At 35.1% G+C, this 20,236-nt stretch overlaps 1 protein-coding gene across 9 annotated transcripts in view; it reads right to left on the bottom strand.

The window, feature by feature from the left end:
* LOC5577199 overlaps positions 1-13,101 on the bottom strand; it is an 86,239-nt gene extending 73,138 nt beyond the window's left edge. The window contains exons 1-2 of one of the 9 annotated variants that reach the window (XM_021837972.1): positions 12,653-13,101; positions 7,002-7,560 (exon numbers count right to left, since the gene is read on the bottom strand). The gene's annotated coding sequence lies outside the window, so the exon portion shown is untranslated. The remainder of the gene's footprint in view (positions 1-7,001; positions 7,561-12,652) is intronic. The other 8 variants (XM_021837974.1, XM_021837973.1, XM_021837975.1 and 5 more) reach the window with 8 other exon arrangements.
* Positions 13,102-20,236: the final 7,135 nt, after the last annotated feature.

The raw sequence follows: 20,236 nt of genomic DNA, 5'->3' as shown, positions 1-20,236 counted from the left end.
TAAGCTTCCTTCCAGAAGCTTGAGAGCTCTTCTCAGTAGTCTTTGACAAACATGACAAGAATGCAATAAACTCGGAAACGAGGCCGTCTAATTCGCTTCAACTCAATTGCAAAACAACTCAATTAACTTGGACATGGACTTGGGATGAGCCAATCCATCATCATCATCACATGGAGACATTTTTTTCCGATTATTGTGATGGAATTCTATTTCCTTTTGAACAAAAAATAGAGACGAAGAATGATTACTGGTGGTTGGGTGGTGGATGCCAGAAGAGATCCGCCGAAAGAACGAAACAAACAACATATCCGCAGCACAGTGAGAAACTCTTCGGTTGTCATTTGTTGTCGCACACAGGAGTAATTCGGGTAAATCATGGCTTAATGATTTTTCTGTTTTTTGCTACTTTTTTCCAAATAACATTTTTCCCCGAATGGCTGAGTTCACGAGAATATACACCAGCACTATCTCCACCTTCAAGAAGGGAGCCATCAATATAACATACTCTATATTGGTTGATACTTCTTGCGAAATAGCCAGACGTCCGCTCTTCCCGTGAAGCGAATTGAGTGGTAAATGTCCTGTAAGGAAAGTGACAAGCATTTGAGTGCGCTTCGGATGCCCAAGCAAGCGTTTTTTTGTTTTCACCACTGCAGTGTTTTTTTTCGGTTTTCACTTTTTACTGGGCAGTGCTGGTGACGAAATGGATCAATCAAATAAACCAAACGGCTGCTATGGAAATCATAGATAACGTTGTGTGATTGACAGAACAGTAATTCTCGCGATGCTCTCAGAATGTTAAATCCCATAGGACAGTGACGGCTTTGTGGTCAGCGTCGAAAAAGTTACCTTCAATGATCCATTGAAAGTGATTGGAAACCGCCCTGTCAACGATGGATTGTCTATCAATTGGTGAGCTCGTTTCATGCTTCTATTTCAAATAACTTAAAATAATTTAAAGTTATGTAAAGACAGTTCTTTTTGTGACAATGGTTTTGATGTTACGTTTATGTATATACATTCAAAACCATTGCATAGTTCGTAACTACAAGTGTCGGCATATTCTTATTTATGTTTACATAGCACATTGAAATAAACATACCTATACATTTATTTTGAAAAGTTTGATACTAAGAGTGTCGATGTTTTCTGTATATACTGATAAACGGCTATCTGTTAAAACTATATGATGTAAATTGTGAATCCTCCCTACTAAAAAAAAAGTCTTTTCCTGTGATAAGCATGGAAATGCAGAGGTATACTTGGTCTCTTATAAAAATGGATATCACAAACATTCCAATCTTTAATAACGACCGTAACTTCAAAACACAACCTATAAATCTGTTTTTGTAATTACAGAATCCTTGTATGGTTCGTCACCATAGATGTCGACATATTTGATATTCAGTCTTCATCTATGTCAATATATGACTTTTTTAAAAGAGGTTACATGAATCGCATCACTTACCAAGGTGAATCCAGATTGTGAGCTATAACCCAATCACTAACAAAAACTCCATTCCGTTACAACCATGAAGATGCAATTAACATAGGTGCTATAAAAATCCTCAGTGGCAGGATGGTTAATTAGATAGAACGATAAGTAATCAAAAGCAGTGAATTAAATTATCGCGGAAATGAGACGAAAATAGGCATTTTTCAAGCAACCCGACAATTAGTTGCCGCCATTATCTGCGAGAAACAGATTTCGTGAACTGCTATAATTGTTGATCATTGTGCTGACGAGAAGCCAAGATCGATCCGATCATATGCACTGATCCAACTTTATCGGCTCTAAACTTATCGCGATAATTATCATACGAGAAATAAACAAAAATGTTTGCCGCCGGCGGGGTTCGAACCCATGCCCATGAGCAAAAACGTTTTCAAAACGCGCGTGCACCTTAACCACTCGGCCACGCCAGCTAAACGAAGGGGGAGAGAAATTTGGTATATAAAAGCTACATGCTGAAGCGAAGGACACTCAAAACGACGAAAGAAGAGAAGAAAAGAAGGAAGCCAACTTTTCGTTGCTGGTGATAATATAAATTCGCTGCTGCAGACAGGGATGCCAAGTCAATTTTTCAAAAATCTGGAAGATTTAAAAAAAATGTCTGGATAAGTCTGGATTTCCTATATCGCACATGGAGAACCATTTTATCTGGATCTTCCAGATTTTTGTAAAATGGGGCCTCGAAAATCTGGAATATTCCAGACAAATCTGGAAGGTTGGCAACGCTGGCTGCAGATCTCATGAGAGCACACTCTCGCAGTACTGGACGGGTAAGATATTATCGCACGTCTCTTTTCGCCGGAAAATCGGCTTGAGCGATAGGCTTATGATTATCGCAGTGACCGATAATTTCACTCCCTGATCAAAAGTAGGACGTATTTGGTCATTCTCGACTATTCAGATATTGCCAAAAATACTGAGTACGGGTCTTAATAGAACCGCCAATCAGTTAAAAAAGCTTCAAAAACTTTTCGGGGAAGTAGGCTATTCGGGAAAACGGGACATTCGGAGAACTGGCGTTCGGGGGAACGACATTCGGAGAAAAGTAGTACAACCTACTAAACACGGTTATAACTTAATTAAGATTGAATTCGAACCGGATTCAAGAACATGACGTTACAGTTCAACATCTTTCAAGTTTTTTTTATGATTTTTTAGTTGTCGCGAATTGCAAGCTTTTAAGAGAAATGTAATGGATGCTATCCAATACAATATATTTTGTAACATGAAATTCTTCATGAAACGTTATGAAAAAATCATCATTTACGAAGTTTTTCTTGAATAAAAGGTTCTAAATTGTTGTTCAATTCATTACTGGATTAGAGCAAGTGTTCTTTTACACCAACGGCTTTAGTTCTCTTCCGAAGGAAGTCGTTACTTTGACTATTTGTGTCATTAGTGACTATCTCGGGGTGGGATTCAATCCCAGGTCCTCAGGGCGTATGTTCCAACCACTACACCAGGTCCGTTCCCTTAATATATTACTTTGTTTGGTATCAGAGGATGGAAGAGATCTTAGAGAACGTTTATTTTATGTTCGCAATTTAATATATTGCCAGGGTCATGGTTTAGGAAGCATTTACGTATAATAAGTTTTATATGGTTTTATTTTTTGTTAAATTTTGATACAAAAAAGTGTAGAGGTCTAGAAGAGATTTTTGAGAAAGAAGTTTTGTTTAAAGACAACTTTCAATACTAGATCAAAAGTTTTTAGCAAAACAGAGCCGCTTATCACTCTGCTATGATGGTGCAATCACCTTAAATATTGAATCGACCAAAGCTTTAAATCAATTCTTCATTGGAACTGTAATCTTATATTCTTTGAGTAGCACTTGCAATTTTTTTTTTTGTGAAAAAATTTGAAAACTATTTTAAATGAAGTTCTGAACAATAGTTCCGTAATTCGGGGTGTAGTTGATCAGTGAGGAAAAGTGGATCATTCACGTACCCACATGTATAAACAGTCAAGAGTGCTTAATGACATTTGAACACACGTAAACTTCCCTGGCCACGATCACAGGGTTTGACGGTGCCAAAGTAGAAGGTGCACCATAATAATACCCGCCTGTGAAATATATCAGCTTCCCAATACTTTGGCACACCTCTAACGGTTCATGATTTATCATGAAACGGCTGCATTCAGGCGGAGGATCTGTTAATATGTTTCGGCATATTATTAGGTCCTCTTCGAACGGAGGGACCGCCAGGGCTCATTAGATACTTATAAACCAGCGCTGGTTGTTTATGGTTCAGTTCGTTTACCACGAGCTGTAGCATCCTTTGTACTAATCAGTAATGGTTGTTAAGTTTCGAAGCTAACGTGTGATCAATCGTGTTATAACGCAACATAAGAATGGGTGTTTGATGGAACTGCGCGTAACACTCGTTGTTATTAAATTTAGTGATTGTGAGGGTGCTAATAGTGATTTTATAATAAAATCTATGGTGATGAAAATTTGAAAATTAAATTGGAAGTGATTCTGATAGTTTTGTTAAAAATATAATAATGATGATGTATAATGATGTGAACTCTACTAATTTAATAAAGGCCATAATACATTTTGCAATCATTTCTCTGAATATAAACATTATTGCCTAGTTCTTCAAACATGCATGATAAACGTGTTAATAATGACAGCGAGTGCAGAAGAATGGATCTAAGTGATTTTGTTTTACTTTAACTTTTTTGATAGTGCTAAATTGTAGTTTGAATAGTAATGACTCTACAGCAACAAAAATAATGAAACATTTGAATTGAGTATCTTTTAATTACTTAGTAATGCTAACAGATGGTAAATGGTAATAACAATGAATTTATATGAAAATGGTGTGATATGAAAAGTGATATAATGGAAAGTTGAAGAGTGATAATCGGTGATATACGTGATAGTGTCGAAAATAAAAGTGACGATAGTGAGTGATGAAATGAAATGGGGAATGAGGACCTTTTAATAAAACTATTTCGTTCTTCACTTTAACCACTCTAGTAGCATTTCAGGCCTTACCATAGTTTGATAGTAGTCTGAACTACTAGACTGCAAAACTACGGTAAGGGCTGATTGCTGCTAGGGTACACAGTGACCATTTGAGCAACATTGCTTAGGAACGTCTGTGTGATGAACGTAATAGAGGCTTATAAAAGCAAATGTTGGGAAGGAGCTTAGGGCAGATTAAGAGTCCCAGTACTAACCCTATCGCTACTGACAAAAAAAAAAAAAGAGTGCTTAGTGACATTTGAACACACGTAAACTTGCATACGCTCGTCATACACAGTTTGTTTTTGTTTTCCTCAAAGAAACTTACACACAATTTCCAGACTCATCAAAATGCATATGGAAATATTACCCAATTTGAAAAATTTACACCCGGATTCTGGATGTTTTTCGAGACAGAGTGCATATTGTTTTCCTCTAAGATTCACAACTACATCTACGATAGGGCACTCATACCATTGGGCGTGATAACCACTAGAGAGCTATGATTCGATTTCAATTAGCACAATTTCTGTGACATTTTAGTAGTCGCGTTGCAGTATTTTGAACAACACTGCTGGAAAAACCTCGCTTGTTGTACACCACAGCAGCGTGGTAGTTCCTACGGTTGAAAATCGCGCAAAGTCTGAAAGGGTGAATTAATGACAACAGAAATATATTTTTATAATTATTTACTCGAACATAACATCGAAAACATGCCATTTGATTGATTATCAGAGTGGAGCTTGAGTGCTCAAAAGTGTGAAGTTTATAGACCACTTGCTTGGAAAAAGCAACGAAGCGGGACCAAAAAAGACCCAGAAAGAGATTATTCAGGAACAAAAATTAGTCTAAAAACTTCAAAAATTTTAAACAAATTCAAGAAAGTCTTCAGAATTCACTTCAGATTGCTAAAAAGATGTCACCTTAAAATGTACAGGAAAGTTCTCAGGTCTCCAGGAATGTATTCAATTATTCTTCCATGGAATTGCCAGGATTCCTCTATGAATATCTCTACAAAATACTCCAGAGGTTCCTTGAAATTCGCAAGGCAATGAATCCCAAGGTCTTCAATGAATTTTTCCAAAAATTCATTCAGTAATTCTTCCGTCGAATTTTTTTGGAGTTCCTTCCAGATTGTCATTCAGGACTTCTTCAACAATTAAAACAGTTGTCGGTATGAAAATTCCAGAAATTGCACCAGCAATGCTTCCAAGTATTTCCCCAGAGATTCGTACAGAAAGTGCATTGTCATTTTTGCACGATTTATATCTAGGATGTCTCCATAAATTCATCCAGTATCCTTTTATCCTTTCCAACGCATTTTTTTGAATCATTCAAAATTTTTATTTTTGTTCTCTCTTATATTTTTACCAAGTATGTTTTCTTGACTCCTTCAGGAAATTCCCAAGGAAGTCCTCACGAAATTTATTAAAAATATTGGAGATTTTTTGCATAATTTGTTAGAAAAAAATTCAGAAAAATTAAAACATTGAGAAGTATTTTCTAAAGAAAATCCTACAGCAATGCTGCCCAACGTACGGCCCGCGAGCTTATTTTGTGCGGCTCGCAAAGGAGTCGAAGATTTCCCTGATAAAAGCTCTTTAGCTACATCTGATGATCTCTTGCAGAAGATAACTCGTACAAGGAATTGTAATGGAACTTCGGACCTTTTAGAAAGTTTTATAGATTTATCTAGATAAATTTATGGAACAATCATTAGAAAAACTATCATACGATACCTTCAGCTTCAATTAAAAAAGCAAAAATAGGCGTAAGGTCTCCTTGAGGATTTCTGGTCTGGAAGATTTCTTGTAGAGGTCTTTGCAAGAAATGTTGAAATTTAAGGTGTGATTTCTGGACGAATCGAAGAAATCGTAAGAGAATCCCTGAGTTTTTTGTTTGCAACAATATCTATGGAAATTACTGGAAGTATCATCGTTAAAATCCCAAGAGCACAAATCTAGTGTACCAGACAACCGTCCTTGATCGATTGGTCACTCGCTGGTGGTGACAAATCAATCAAATTTTTAGCTCGAACTGGTGTATACTTCTTGAGATTTGTGCTCTTAAAAATTTCAGCTTTGGCTTCAATGCTTCTTTACTTTAAAATAGAGATGTGACTCAGTTATAGCATCTCAATATTGCATAGGTCATTCAACCTCGATGTTTAAAAACCAAATCGCAATCAAAAGTCCCAGTTTATCAAATTTAAAGTTATGGCCACAAATTTGTGCCAGCTACTCCTCTGTGCGTCGGTTCGCCGCGTGAATGACGTGCTCTAGACTTTATCGATTTTTTGCCTACACACTTTTCCCCTTCGAATCAGGCAGCAGGCAGGGCAGCCTTCCCCCTTCGGGCTGCTGCCATCATTGTTTCAAGCTGATACCGCAATTGCATCCCTGCCCTTACTACTTACTATGATGATGATGAAAATGTGAAATGATTGGTAGCAAATCAAATTCTGAGAGATGCATAATAAGCAGCGCTAAACAATGGTCGTTTATATTCCGTACCTGTTTCGAGACGGCGTTCGCGTTGCCGTCTGAAGTCTCGAACCGGAGATGGCAAGTCCTTTTTTGGCAATGTGCTAGATTGATCGGTGTGTGTCGCGTAGGAGTGTTCGGTTTTTTTTTGCCACCTTGCAATCTTCAATAACGCTTAGATGCAGTCTCAAACGGAAGCAGCAGTCTCTCTTCTCAGCATCACCACATAATGGCACAAAACGTCGTGATCCCAAGGTATTGCACTGGCTTCTTCCGCATCGAACCCATGAGTAATCATCATCATTCCTCCGGGGCGTTGTAGCTGTAGGTAGGCCTTTACTTTTACTGCGCTGCATACAATTGCATGTTGTTCATGTCTTCTCCTTTCGTGATTTTGATGGCTGAGGCTAAACTTTTGCACAATTCTCTCTCACATCTATCATCATCTTCAAACATTCACTGCGGAGCTTCTTCCCCGGAGCTCACCAGAAGACCCCAAAGGGCCACAATCCGAATCTGCATAGAGCTGTGGCAACGATTGTCACTACAGGGCTGGTAGCGAATGGGTTTCTTAAGAATAGGAACTTCACTAAAAGAAAATAAAAAATAAAAACAAATAGAGACCTAAAAGAACCATAAGATAAGACTTTCTATATGATTTTTTTTTAGAAAAGCCGGCCAGACATTTCTCTATGGAATTGTGACAAGTATTACTGTATGCATAAGGGATCCTCAGAAAAAAGAACTGCAGAATCGGCGTAGGAACTACTTGAAGAAAGCATGTAAAAATTAATGAAGGTAATTTCGTTGAATTTACTGGAGAAAATTCTGAATAAATTCCTTCATTTCTTGATAAATCTCCTAGACGAGTTTGTGGGAAAGCTCTAGAAGATTTTCTGGAGGTATGTCTGGAGCAGAGCTCCTGAAAGTACTCAAAAAGTTGACTGGTAAAATCACTAGAAGAATTCCTGAAGCTCGAGGAATTTGAAAAAGAAATTTCTGGAGAATAAACTCGTAAAACTTTTCCGAAAGTTTCTTGCCCGCGGCCCGCGGATTCATTTTGTGCGACCCACGAAAATCTTGGAGACAATTCTCATATCTGGCCCTGTTAACGCACTGCCAATTGATGTTTGAACATTCCAGGGCAAATTATTACCATCTTAGATACTTGAATATTAAGTATTATTTTATTATGAAGATTTTTTTCACATTATTTGTGATCCTCCTGAACATGCTTTATTCATTATTCAATAACTCAAACTTTTCATTTTCAAAACATTGGTTAAATTTTATGATTGAGTACAAGAAATATCTCTAATAACTTCTATTAGCGAAATTATATAAAGTTCGAACAAATATTGTCGACAAAAAGCTGTAGGCCAAACACAATCTCACTGAATAAGGTAGATTCCAACAGGCTTTCGAGCATGAATTTTGTAACTGAGAAAGATTGCTACAAACCTAAAGGTAGATCAATAGCTTATACAATTTTAGACAAAATGTTCACATCAATTACACGTAAAACTTGGGCATGATTCTCGCGAAATATTGTGCAAGATTATCACAGCATCCTTAGTAGGATTTCATAGAATCCTATCCATTAACAGCCTGGGAAAGGTTTCCAACAGTAATTAACGAATTTCTCACACAATTTTGATCCGGACTAACTTCTCTAGATTCTAGAACAGTATTTCAAAATGAGTCTAGATAGGATACTGACAATATCCTTAAAAATCACAGGATTATTGCAAAATCTTCATCCTAATAAACGTTGGGCACAATTTTCTGACAAAAGCCCAGGGTTCAGGGCAGAATTTTAAAAAGAATCGTGGGTTGGTTTTTTACAAAATCCTGAGCACAATTCTCGCAGAATTTTCGGCAAAATTATCAGAAAAGTAAATTTATATTTTCAAACTCTCCCAAATAAATTTTTATCGCTTTAATTTGATTTCACTAAAAAGTTTGAAATTACTGTACCAACTATATTTCACCCGCCACACAATATTGTATTTGAGCTACTCAAAAAATGTGAACAGGCCTGCTCTAAAATTCAGTACAGTCTAACCTCCTTGAGTCGATATATGAAGGGACCATCGAATCATCTAAATATCGAGTCACACAACAGAAATGCTTTGGAAATCTGTTTGAGGGGATGGTCCCCTCATAGAAACCATGAAATTTAAAAATTGACGCTTAAATTGAGCTGTTCGGTAATCCAACCCGCATGGTTATTAAATTAATTAACTTATTACGCGTGGTAAAGATGGACAATTTAAGGGTGAAATTATGAAATTTTCACCCATAATTTGTCCATCCAGGTTTTACTGTACCATGACTCACTGCAAGAAGAAGGAGGAAAACAGTGACTTTGGAGACCATTTTGATTAACAAAAGAAACTATAGAATTCATCTATTACAAATAAAGAGTTTTTAGAGATTTACTTAAAATAGATACCATGTCATAAAGAGATAAAAAATCTAAAAAGAAAAACACAATCTTGTTTTGTCATTTATTTTTAATTTAGGAAGAGAACAAAAAGATACCAGACAGAGACCAAAAATAGACCGAAATGATACAAAATAGGAATCAAGAGAACCAAACAGAAACCAGGATATAATAATTTTGAACATTTTTCTCAAACAATCCGACATTTTTTATGATCATATTTTTTTTTTGTTCTATCGATTTTTGTTTTACTGCATCTGTTCAGTTTTCATTTCATGCGCCCAGTTTTTATTGATCTTTTTTGGTATACCCATGTCCTTTGTTTAGTGCATGTCGGACTACTCCATTACTATTGAGAAATAATGAAGTAATCGTTTTTTATACAATTTTAAACATTGAAAAGCGCGCCCTGGTTCGGCCACTAAGCTGATTGAATAATACTGATTTTGACCATGCGATACTTTGGCATAACAAATTATAGCTCCTACTTATAAGGTTCAAAGTCGTTTCTTGTAACTATTGACAGATAGCATCGCATTAAACATTTAGATTCCTTGAAACAAGAAGCTTATTTTAGAAGATAGGAGGTGTGCTACTTCGTGAGGCCTTCCTTAGCCGAGTGGTTAGAATCCGCCGCTACAAAGTAAAGCCATGCAGAAGGTGTCTGGGTTAAATTCCCGGTCGGTCCAGGATCTGTTCGTAATGGAAATTTCCTTGACTTCCCTGGGCATAAGAGTATAATCGTACCTGCCACACGATATACAAATGCGAAAAATGGCAAATTTGGCAAAGAAAGCACTCAGTTAGTAATTATGGAAGTGCTCATAAGAACACTAAGCTGAGAAGCAAGCTATGTCCCTGTGGGGACGTTAATGCCAAGAAGAAAAAGAAGAGATGTGCTACTACACTGAACTTGCCTCAAGGATTTAAGGCAACCTCAGATGCTGATTGAGTCATTTTTTCATTTCGATCTCATCAACATGTAGGACAAATAGGTTGGTTTTAGTGGTTTGTTACTCTCCTATACTCTTCCGACCGTTACTTATTAGCATTAACGAGAACAGCTACAAGAAGAGTATGGTATGGTAGATCTTACCTCGTAACGAAAAGGTGATCTACTTGCGTTATGGGATTTACTTATTAAAATCTCCAAAAATTTCTTTCAGAAAATTGCGGGGATGACTCCACGAATTTCATAGAAATTCCAACCAAATTTTCGCTAAAGATTACGTTAAGATGTTACGAGATTCCTCTTACTTCAATGAATTTATCCAGAAATATCTCCAGCAAATTGTAGGTGTTTTTTTTTCGAAAAGCACTGGAGAAATTTCGATTTAGGAAATATTTTTAAACGAAATATTTAACTAATCTCTACTCAAACATCTGTAGAAATTCCTGATGAACGATCATTGCGTTAAAAAATCTAAAATATAGATAATTATTGGAAAAATAATCAATTACATCACTGGATAGTATCCTGCCCGATTTACTGGATTTTTTTTTTAATACGACGAAAGCCCTGACGAAAGTTTGTGCCTGATGGAAACAATAGTTGTCTTATTTGATGGTGTGAAACTTTAATTATGCAGAATTTCCTAGAGAAATGTTTAAAAGACTGCAGTAGTAACTCCTACATGAAATTTTAGGAAAAATCTTAAAGAAATCATGCGTATTTTTTCAAAAAGACCTATCTAACTTTGAGAGGCCCTTTTTGTTTATTTTTTCTTAAATCAATAACTGAGCCACATTAACCTTTTCTGTTGCGTTTTTTATGTGTATGAAACGCTAGCCAAGACCATTGTTTTTCGATTTATATTGAAAAACTTCTTAAAAGCTTTAGTATAGCACTGTTACAATCAAAAAGAGCGATAGAAGAGAGAATATCTCAATGTTTGAAAAGGTCATTTTGAACAGAATGATGGTCCACAGCAACGAAAATTAAATTAGGTTCGGATTTCGACATGGGCATTCGACCACTCATCAACTGGTTGGTCTTGCTCTTCTAGACATAGAAAAATCATTCGACATTGTTTTACATGAAGGATTGATTTTTTTCAACCAGTTTTGTTTGAATAATTCAAAATTATCTGTGAAATCGAACACTTCATGTGAATTATCAGAACTCCAAGTCTTAAAAACTTCCTGTGAGAGTAACACCAGCCTTAAGGCAGCATTTTGGATCCAATATTATACAATATTTTTACTCAGGTAAGAGTTACCTGAGGGATGTCAAAAATCTTTGATTGCGGATGACACAGGCCTCTCCGCCAAAGGACAAAGTCTGCGTGTCATCTGTAGTAGATTGCAAAAGTTTGGATAGTTTCTCTTCAACTTGCAGAAATGGAAGATTTCTCCTAATGCTTCTAAAACTCAACTAATAATATTCCCACATAAACCAAAAGCTCTTTATTTGAAACCTTCAAGTAGACATGTTGTCACGATGAGAGGGGTTCCAATAAATTGGTCAGATTAAGTTAAGTATCTAGGGCTCATGTTAAATAAGAATTTAACTTTCAAAAATCACATTGACGGCATTTGTAACAAATGTAACAAATTTTCAGGCCAGGCTGTACCAATATGGACTAGATGTTGTAATACCAGGGAGAAATCTCTGCAAAGGATCCAAAATTAAATTTTGAATGTGATTCTGAAGCTTCCTCCCTGGTATAGTACCAATGAGTAATAACTTGTAATATTCAATGTTGAAACATTGAAGCAATTAATGACAAGTAAAATAATTAATAATTTTGGAATAACTAAAAGATTTAGCGTAGGAACTCCTGGAAGTATTCCTGTTGGATTTTTATATATAATCCCTTAACGAATTTCTCACAAAAAAAAAAATCTAGAACAAACCACATGGATAAAAGAGATACTTAGAAGACCATCGATTGAAAATAAGATACTTTTAGAGGCCTGCATTAAAACAGACACCGTCTCTAAATAGAGACCCGCTACCAGCCCTGTAATTATTATCATATTCGTGTGTGCACTTTTTTCAGCTTTTCTTTCGTCGTTAGTTTTCGCCCAGCATCTTCTTTGTGCCGCTTTTTTAGTTAGTTGCCTCTGCACAGCAAAACCGGATTGTTGCCTCTGGCTGGAGCCCTTTTCACACACAAAAAAAAAAGACCCTCACAGCTTGGATCCCATCAGAGAACTTCCTTCTACGATTCTTCGCCCAGATTCTTTCCCAATATGCCACAAAAACAACAAACTCCCAGAGGAGAGTCCTTACCCTTTTTCACTAACACACCCAATTTTTATCGCGAGCTTTTCATCCATTCACTGACTGCTTCCTGCTTCCCCGAATCGGGTTTCGTCCCATTCACGCAAATTCAATCCAGGCAGCGTTCCGCCACCTCCTCCCTTTTAACTTCACTTCACTTCAATAATGGTGGGCGGCTGCTTTCATCAATTTCACAGGAAAAATCGCACAAAACTCCACTTTTGGGCGCCCACCCCGAATCTGTTACATCACTGGCTACGCGAAACGGACCACCGCGGACCGGAACGGATGCATTTTCCACCGAAAGTAAGCGAAAAACCAGACAGCAAGCACTCAACGCGTCGCGCTCGGATTCACTTGCACTTCTGTGTCTGTCGTCGTCGTCTTGAAGAAAATAAATTTTCACCACTGCTGCTTGCTGCTGTTTTTTCAGCATCGGCTCCCCGCTGCGCGCGTTCGTTTCATCATCCATCGACCGACAAAACGCCATCCGCGAAGAGCTGTCAAACATAGTTTCCACACGTTGCATGCAATCACGATCCACAAATTCCGTCCACTGCGTGCTGAAATACAGTCAGATCTCCTAAAGACGTTGCCACCCATTTTTCTCCAACCGCACAAGTTTCAAAGCGCTGAAAGTGGCGGATGGGTGTCCTTAATATATTATTTACGATGCTGAGTGAACTAAATCAGAAAAAAAAACACCAGTGGAGCAGCTGGCAACTTTGGCGCAAAATATCGAATAGAAGCCTTAAGGCCCAAACGCACACTGAAATGAATTTTATTGTAGAAACTACTGAATCCATGGTAAAATTAAGAACTGCACCAACGATTTTCAACCGACTACATTAAACTGTTAACTCTACCAAAACATAGTCAACATCACTACACAAGAAAATTTCTTCTGTTGATTTAACCAGAGGTGTAGTATTTTTGACTAGAAACATTCTTGATTTGAGAAGCTTGGCATCATACTTTTGACCATACTGTGTTGTACGGTAGGTGTCGCGGATTGAAATACAATGCTTTGTAGTGGATGCTACTATGGACATAGTAAAATTTACTGCACTGCTCAGTGATTTTCACCAGATTATAGTAAACTTAACAGATTTTTGTAGTCGGTTGAAAATCGTTGGTGCAGTTCCTAAATCTACCATGCACTGAGAACAGCGTTGCAGTTGAAAATACTATATCAGAGGGTTAAATTAAATACACAACGCCACTTGATTTGTGCAGACTAAATTCGCATTTATTTAGAATATTTAAAAAAAGAGAGAACATGTAAATTGATTATTTGTTTGAAATTCTATTTTCTACAGGGAAGTGCTTAAAAGAATTGCTGATCATTGAAAGAAAGAACATACAAATACTGTTTATATTGGAAGCTCATTTTTTCTGGGCTTGTCACTCGTCAGATTATGGTATCGGCTTATTTGAAGCCTGGTATATTTTATTTATAAAAAGCATAACATGCATTTTTTTTAGTGAAGAACATCAAAAGAAAATTTTCTATTTTTGTTACTTAATCTGATAATTTTGGAGCTTGATAAGTTAAGTGCGTAAAAAGCGATAAAAATCCACGACTTCTATGTGAGGTAGAACATGAAAAAATCAGCGAATGGAAGAACAGTTCAGTATCGTTGGATTCGGAAATTTGTTGAAATTTTCTGTGTTTGTTAGACAACTGATCTTTTTAAGCCAAGCAAGCGCTTATCTTGAGAAGTGATCAAAACCAGCGAATATTATAAGTGGAAGAACCTAAAAATATGGTATATAAACAATGTCAGAACAAAGCACCTTCGTTAGTTTAGAAGTCAACTGAAATTTTTAGTTTTTAATACAAGCTGGATTATTGGAATCTGGTAAGCTCCAAATAATCAATATCAGCGAACATGAGAGAGGAAGAACAAGTCACGTTAAGAAGTGATCGAAATCAGCGAGTGTTTTACGAGGAAGAATAGATAATTTTCATTAGTTTGGAGTTAGAATTCTTCTGATTTACTCGACGAATCTCTTTGACGCATGCGAAACTGAAGATTTATTAATCCAACGATTGTTTTAACATGAAAAACATATCAATTTGATATGTGATCAAAGTCACTTTTGAATGCATAAATTTCTCTCGTTCGGGAAATCGATTATGAATTGTCTTACTTTGTTGGTAGAAGTATAATTTTGGAGACTGGTAAGCTCCATTTATAAGACGTGATCAATATCAGAACAGATAATGAGAAATTATCAATATCAGCGAATGTTTTGTGTAGAAGAATTGAAATTTTCTAGTTTGGGTTTCCGACGAATCTTTTAAAACCGGACAAGCTCCATCCATAAAAAGTGTTCATACATACAATTGAGTTTCAGGACGGAAATATCAATTTTAATCAAAATCAGCAATAGTCTAGAGAAAGAACGACAATTTTTTTATGTACACTCAAGTAAGCAGCCCTCTGGAATACACGAGTACACGCATATTGTGAAAAGTGTGAAAGTTAGTTGTGATTTTATTCAGAATATCTCTTCACTCCTTCAAGTGATGTGCATTATAAATACATTCGATGGAAGTGACACATGAAGTGTATGTGTCAAATTCATTGATTACATTTGAGATAATCGTGCTTTCAATGTAAACAAAGATTGGCAATACAGTATTGATTTTGCACATACTATCCATGTGCAAAACTCCATTGCAAAACTCCATGTAGATTGGGACATGAATCAAATGGGAACTTTATTTTGAGTGTATGATAGGAATAACAAATTTGAGAAATGGTCAGAATCAGTTAATGTTTCAGAGTTTAAATTTTAAAACAGTCCATGTTACGAGATGTTTAAGAACAACTGATTTCTTATTTTATAAATGACGTTTTGACAGAAGGCAATGTCGTAACAAGTGAAAATAGTAGAAATATCAACATGGTTGTCGTTCGTAAAATTGACTTTTTTTGTTAGTTCAGGAAAATTAAAATTTTCTGGTATAGTAATGCGAAAGATCCTTTGAAGCCCGGTAAGATTCATCCTTGAGAAGTGAAGAAGTCCACAAATATTATGAGACGAAGAACATGTAAATTGGAGAAGTGGACAAAATCAGTGAGTGTTTTATGAGAAAGAACCGGTCGATTTTATTAGTTTAGGAAGCCCACTGATTTTTTTTGGTTGCGCTCTCGAAAAAAAAACTGATTGACTTCCATTCAGAAAATTGATTATAATTTTCTTGGAGTTGTTACCTTACGGATCTTTTAAAGCTTGATCTGTTTTATCAATGCACATAATGATCAAAATGTGTTAAAGGAAGAATGTGATGAGTAGGAATATAATATCAGATATGATCAAAATCAGTGAATTTCATGAATGGAAGAATAGGACAATCGCATCAATCAAGGAAAATCACTGAAATTTTCTGGTTTTGTTGCTCGATGGTTCGTTTGAAGCCTGGTAAGTTCTGTCGATGCAATGGGACAAACACCAGAGACGATTATAAATATTAAGTAAAGAAGAAATTGTAATTTTTAAGGCGTAGTAGGCCGTCATTGAAATTTGTACTGATTGAGGCTAATTCGTCTCATTAAAGAAAATCACTTGGTTTTGTACTGACATAGCTGAAAAAGTATCAGCATACTTTCTGCATGTAAGCGCAAGTAGTGACCCGGATAAAAACGTATCATTCAGTGAATGGAATAAACCATTAATGTACAATATAACGTATTGGATACAATACAGCGTATTGTAATTGAATGTCGAAGCAATATTATTCATGTTTGGATATACAATTCAAAAACAATATAATATATTGTAACAGAACATTGTATTGTTTTAAATTGGTTTTATACCTTACAATTTTGATCAAATTCCTATTTTCGCGTAAAACAACTGTTGCTTTTTTCTATGTAGCTTTGCTGAAAGAAATAAACAAAACAAGTTCAAAAAGCAAGAAATATTGGGTGGAAAATGTTCAAAAAGTCAAAATAAGTAATTTTTTAGAAGTCACTTGACATTAGCTGACATGCAACCATGATACAGTTTGTTGAATTGTTTTTGTATTGTACAACAATACACGAATTGTTTATCAAGACAATACATGAACAATATATCATATTGTGTTTTCAAAATGTTTGTATGAGAAAATATCTATATTTGTATTGTTACGATACTTAACCACCCATACATTATATTGCAAAAATCTCATATACCATACAGTGAACTGTTCAAAACAATATATTGTACTGTAACTGTATTGTCATTTTGCAATATACTGTATTGTATTTCCAATATATTGAATGGTACTGTTTCAATACGTTATATTGTTTTTGTATTGTATTTTTTTATCCGGGGATACTTTTCTGAATCAGTGTTGCTTAAGTTGACTGAGTTTTATTACTTTGAAATCGCAAGCTCCAAAATCATCATTGCGTTTAAAACGAATGACGGGCTACTTAGCCTTAATGTGATCAACATCGGAAGGAAGTACGTGCAATTTGCGATCATCTGCCAACATTATGAGGAGGAGGATGATTTAACTCTTGGAGATGATCAAAATCAGCAGATGTTTTGCGTAGAGGAACAAGAAAATTTTGTTAGTTTAGGAAATGCACTGAAATTTACTGATTTTGTTACATTAAATCAACGAATATCATGAGAAAAAGAACTTGTAAATATTAGAAATGATCAAAATCAACAATAGTTTTGCGAAAAGAATAGGTCAACAAGTTTAGTTAGTTTTAGGAAGCCCACTGAAATGTTTTGGTTGTGTTACTCGAAAATATGTAAATGTTTTCCGTTAAGAAAAATGATTATGATTTTTTCAAGGCTTGATGCGATCCATCCATACAAAATTAAGTGTTTTAAGATGAGGAGCATACAATCGCAGATACAATGATCATAATATGTAATAGTTTTAAAGGAAGAAATGCACATTCAATTAGAAGTCTTTTTTTACCACAGCTTAGTAAGCTGTGTCAAATGGAAAGATAAAAAAGAGTAGGAATTTATTATTTTTAGAGATGATCAAAATCAGCGAATGTGAGTGAAGGTACATGACAATTTCTTTATAACATGAAAAATTATTGAGAAATTTGCAGTTTTTATTTGATTTTATACTTAACGTATCTTTTGAAGCATGACAAGCTCAATTCATGTGGTATTATTTTTTCGAGAAGAACATAAATTTTGTCAGTTTATAAATTAGATTAAAATAACTAAATTTGTGGTTCTGGTGGGTAAATGATCTTTCTGAAGACTGGTAAAATCGATTCAAGGGATTCAAGGGCTTATCAATGTGTAAATTTGTTTTTAATCAAATTATATGATATCGGTGAATACAGTAAAGAAGTAAGTAGTAAAGTAAAGCGAAATAAAATCAATTAATATTATGTAAAGATGAACATATAAATTTGTAAAAGTGATCAATATTGAAAGAAAGTACGTACAAAGTTCGTTTGTTGTGTAAGTTTTACTGGTGTTTGTTATGAATTCTTTATTCTATCTTATGATTTTGGTACCTTTTATATGTTTCTACCTACGACATATTTGTACTATAAACAAGGCACAGAAGGGACTTCCCAGACTGTTTTATTCTTCATTAGCAGAATATAAAAGTTTTGTTACTTGATGAACATTTCTGGAGCCCGGCAAAATTACTCCATAAGAAGTGATCTAAACCAGTGATTGTTCTTAAGACAAATAATATGTAAATTTGGTAAGTGGTCAAAATCAGCGAATGTTTTGAATGGAAGCATAGTATTTTTTTAGTTTCGAGTAATTTACTATTTTGCTTTTATTTCGTTACGCAACCTATTTTAAGAGCCTGGTCATCTATTGGTTTTCATAAGAACATAAATTCTGTAAGATTATAAGCTAGATTAAAAAAAATGTGCCTTTGTTGTACAATGGATCTTTCTCGAAACTAGTAAGCTCGATTCAAAGAGAATGATTATTCTAATATCCAAGATTCAGTGATTGTTGCTTATCAGTGTTTAAATTGGTTATTTAAAAAATATTATGAGATTTTTAGGTGTGCTGCTCAATTTATCTGCCAACATCTAACTATGTTTCACTATTAGTATGAAAGGAAAACAACTAATGTTGTTTATTGAAGAATGTACAAACTTTGTTGTTGTTGTTGTTGATGATCAATATGGTCTTGCAGTTTTTTGCTAGTTTTTTGTTAGTGTCTGAATGAGCTTCAAACGACAGCTTTAAGGTGTTGATTAAAATTTAACAGTTTGTTTTGAATAGCTTATAAGGTTTAAAATAAATTTTAAAATTTTATACATTATGAAAAGCCATAAACGTTTTGTAGCAAACTGTTAGACAATTTCAGGCTAGCTTTAAAAATTTATCAACTTAAATTAAATTATGTATAGTATTGAAATTTTTTCTAGCTATATTAATAATATTAAATACATAATATATTATTATTGGAGTTACCTTGGATAAAATAAATTGAATTTCAAATGTTTGTTATTGAGTTCCCTAAAGAAGATTACATTTTAATATAATTAAGCTTGATTCAAATCAGTAGGAAGAACAAATAATTGGACTGTACCTTGAAAATCAGGATTAAGATTTTCTGGTGAATTTAACTCATATCAACCCATCCCTTTGATGATGGCTCAACAACTTACGACTTTATCCGTACGGTCATGAAGCTCACTTTTATATGTCTCTAACATAACTGCATTAAGTGTAAGAAAAGCACAGTAGTCACAGTTGTATAAAATAACAGGTAGTCATGCAAGGAATGATACAGAAGAGTGTACTTATATATTCTACACAGGATTCTAAGGAGATAAAAGGAGATAGAATCAAACATGTGTTAGAATCAAAATACAAATGGAGATCATAATTCCAATGTTAATTAAGAATAAGTGTTGAACAAAGCATTAGAAGTTTGATGTAGCAGAACAGATAGAAGTTTTAATTAGAAAACAAGTAATTGTAGACCTTCAATATGTGTTTGAATCATACGAGTTTGGATAACAAGATAATTGTTTGTAATAAATAGTTTTGGTTCTATGAGTAGAGAAGAAGGCGAATGTAGTGTAATAAATAAAGCATATCAGATAAGTTGAATAGAAAGCAATATATCCGAACAAAATCATTTAATTATTTTTCCAGTGTATTCTTTCTTCGCACAGATCCATCGAGAGTCGATCGAGAGTGTAGACACAAACGAACACGAAGATGTTCATCGATGCTCGGGAAGCATGCTCACGCTGTGCCGGGATGATGATATTCAGCGCGGCTACGAATTGGAGAGAAAGAGATGAGGAATAAAGCCAAAAGGAGATAGAAAACAACTTCGATGACGGGATGGATTTGGGGGTTTGACGAACATGATTGCGTTGAGCCAAGTCAGTTTATTGGTGATTTTCTGCGCGAATTGTTGGTGCGTGCGGTGTGATTCTGAGAAAAAAAAACACGTTTTGACGCGATTTGTTGTGTTTATAAATTTAATTATAATTTAATAATAAAATTCCAGTTTTTAATAGTGTTAAAAAATCATGGCTTTATTATTTTTGAAAATTCAAACGGTTTGTCGTAAATGTGTGAGAGGCGCAATGGTAAAAAATAGTGATGTTATCATAGCAATGATGT

The sequence above is a fragment of the Aedes aegypti genome, chromosome 1, assembly GCF_002204515.2.
Source record: "Aedes aegypti strain LVP_AGWG chromosome 1, AaegL5.0 Primary Assembly, whole genome shotgun sequence".
Classification (NCBI taxonomy): domain Eukaryota; kingdom Metazoa; phylum Arthropoda; class Insecta; order Diptera; family Culicidae; genus Aedes; species Aedes aegypti.
Note: the sequence above shows the minus strand (reverse complement) of the source record. Positions and strands in the feature narration are given on the sequence as shown.